This window comes from Panthera uncia (genome assembly GCF_023721935.1).
Source record: "Panthera uncia isolate 11264 chromosome A1 unlocalized genomic scaffold, Puncia_PCG_1.0 HiC_scaffold_16, whole genome shotgun sequence".
NCBI lineage: Eukaryota > Metazoa > Chordata > Mammalia > Carnivora > Felidae > Panthera > Panthera uncia.
Window position 1 is genome coordinate 66,672,638 of NW_026057576.1, and position 3,387 is coordinate 66,676,024.

The window sequence follows — 3,387 nt, forward strand, 5'->3', positions numbered from 1 at the left end:
CCCCTCTCCTGCTGCCATTCTGTCTCTTTCTCAAAAACAAATGAGCATTCAAAAATTTTTTTTTCAAGAAAAACAAAAGATAAGGTTTATTTTTGCCAAATCCACTATAAATGAGGGTAGTGGCAAAGAGCAGACGAGGGGAAATGAATGAATACCTTTTCACAGCGACTGCTTCCCAGATATCATCCACTCGACTCAGAAACTCTGCCTAGACCGTTACAGTCTTACTGTCAAGATACAGCTCACTCAACATGCAATGGATTTTAGCTCAACACAGGGATGAAATTGAACAGAGAGCCAACAAATGTTATCGGTCACGTGGAAACAAAATTATAAGCCCCATATTCTTTCATTCACACTTGGCAAGAGATTATAGCTGAAGCCAGAAACTACAAGCCCTAGTTGGCAATTTAACTTTAAATTTTTTTTTTTTGATGTTTATTTTATTTTTGGGAGAGAGAGACAGAGACAGAGACAGAGAATGAGTGGGGGAGGGGCAGACACACACACACACACACACACACACACACACGCACACAACACAAAGCAGGCTCCAGGCTCTGAGCTGCCAGCACAGAGCCCCACGAAGGGCTCGAATTCAGGAACTGCCAGATCATGACCTAAGCTGAGGTAGGACACTTAACCAACAGAGCAACCTAGGTGCCCCCACAATTTAATTTTTTAAAAATTTTAAGAATGGGGTATCTGGGTGGCTCCGTCAGTTAAGCCTCTGACTCTTAATTTTGGCTCAGGTCATGCTTTCACAAGTTGGTGAGTTCAAGCCCCACATCAGGCTCTGTGCTGACAATGTGGAGGCTGCTTGGGATTCTCTCTCTGTCCCTCTCTGCTCCTCACTCATGCTCTCTCAACATAAATAAGACTTTTTAAAAACTTATAAAAATGGGGCAGCTGATACAGGTTCTTGAGATGACAAGCTTTCAGCCAGCCATTTGCCTCTTTAAATAGACAAGGAAAAGTTACCAAATATTTACAAGCCTGTTACCATAAAACCTAAGCTAAATCTGTATTTATTAGGTATCTTGTTACCTTAACATTGTACTTCTAAATTCTTTGCTAAGAATCACAAAGGTTATTATTAAAAAGTTATACATTAAAAGTTTACTTTTTGTAGATCTAAGGGATAATCATTTGTAATCTGGAATTTAAACATTCATTATATGAAACTTGGTTTGCTAGAATTTTTGGTTGATAAACCTGTTTCTTCTCTTCAAGTTTATAGTTGATATCAAGTTCGAGATTAGAGCAGGCCCTCATTTTACCTACCACATTTATAATAACGTCCTAAGTCCTCACTAATCTATCTCTATTAAACTAAAGATCTGTGCAAACTCTGTTAAACTGAGGAACAGAAAGCATTTAGTACTTGTAAAATTCTGGGTTTTTTTACAAATACAAATAAAAAGCTAAGTAAAACTCTTGACGGGCGCCTGGGTGGCTCAGTTGGTTTAGCATCCTACTTCGGCTCAGGTCATGATCTCACAGCATGAGTTCAAGCCCCTCGTCAGGCTCTGTGCTGACAGCTTGGAACCTGGAGCCTGCTTCGGATTCTGTGTCTCCCTCTCTCTCTGCCCCTCCCCTGCTCATACTCTCTCTCTCTCTCTCTCTCTCTCTGTCAAAAATAAAAATAAACATTAAAAAAAAATTAAAAAAAAAAAGTCTTGACATGTGCCTCAGTGGCTAGTTAGACATGACTTGGGAGTCTTGGCTGGAATTTGAAGTGCCTGTATTTGAGTACTGAACTCAGTGCAAGAAAAGGACAGAGGGACACTTGGGCGGCGGGGGGTGGGGGGGTGTCCTGGTGATGAGACTAGAAAATCCAGCGTGGTCTCAGGCCAGATCACCAGATGTGAGCAGAGGAGGTGAAGTAGGTGACAGCTTGCTCTCCTTTTCATCATCCCTGAATCACATCTTAAGACTCAAGGACCCTAGTTCAGGAGGGACCACAAGAGCACAGACTGTGGCCCCGTGTGGCAGCCATGGGGTACACAGCTGGCATCTCCCTTCGAGGAAAACTGGCCATCGCCATCCAACAGCAGCGAACGTAGGTAATCTTCAGGTTCTACTCTGCTTTCTGACTGAAGCCACTCGGTGCTCAGGCCGCCCCCAGCCCCGGACCGAGCTCAGTGGGGGTCCAGGCACCTGGCCATTTCTGCCCGGTGCAGGACTGGCCTCTTGCACAGGCTTTGAGCTCCTGGTTGGGTGGGCGAGACTCTGAGGCCCCCAGCATGGTCTGAGCTGCTGCCTGTTTTCCTACTCCTTCCCCAGGGGTCACATTAGCATGGGGGGAGGGGGCCTGAAGGTTTCCCCAGCTTCATGCTCATTCCTCCCCCTTATCTCTCAGGCATGACTCACCCCACCCCCAACGCCTTGCTGACACTCCTCAACGCCATCTTAGCTTCTGCTTCCTGAGTCCAAATGAAGGACTAAACCAATACTTCCTAATACTTAAAGCCTCCAATCACTCTATCAAAGGACCAGGTTACAGCAAGACAGAAACCAAAATTCTATTTTTTTTTTTTAAGAAGGATGGTTAAGTGTTGGCGGCCTCCTTATTATACTTTCATGGTTGATATAAAAACCGTGGGTCTCCTGCCTTTATGTACCAGCAGAGGGATGTGAGCTTCACTACCCCATCTCTTCAGATACTTTCTAGCTTTAAGGTTCTTTGGTTCTGTGAAAAATTGAGCGTTTTCACACAAAAGTGGAAGCTGATTTCTTCTGAGTTGTTCTAACAAGCAGGGATAAAAGTAGTTCTAGGAGGAGGATTTTATTCCATAGAGAGAAGAACATTTCAACCACCAGAAGAGTCCAAAAATGGGGTGTCTTGCCCCTAGAAGGTGGAGACTCCTGTATTGATTTGCTGGGGCCACCATAACCAAGTGCCACAGACTGGGTGGCTTGAACAACATATTTATTTTCTCACAGTCCTGCAGGCTGAAGTCCAAGATCAAGGGGTCAGCAGGTTTGGTTTCTTCTGAGGCCTCTCTCCTTGGCTTGTAGATGGCCGCGTTCCTGCTGTGTCCTCACATGGTCACTCCTCTGTGCCCGTGCATGTCGCACATGTCTGTGTTCCAAAATTTCCTCTTCCTGAGGCACCTGGGTGGCCGAGTCGGTTGAGCGTCTGACTTTGGCTCAGGTCATGATCTCACAGTTCGTGGGTTTATGTCCCACATTGGGCTCTGTGCTGACAGCTCAGAGCCTGGAGCCTGCTTCAGATTCCGTGTCTCCCTCTCTCTCTCTGCCCCTTCCCTGCTTGTGCTCTGTCTCTGTTGGTCTTTCAAAAATAAATGTTAAAAACATTTTTCTTTACATTTTCTATCAGGACACCAGTCATGTCCTATTGGATTAGAGCCTACCCACTTAATG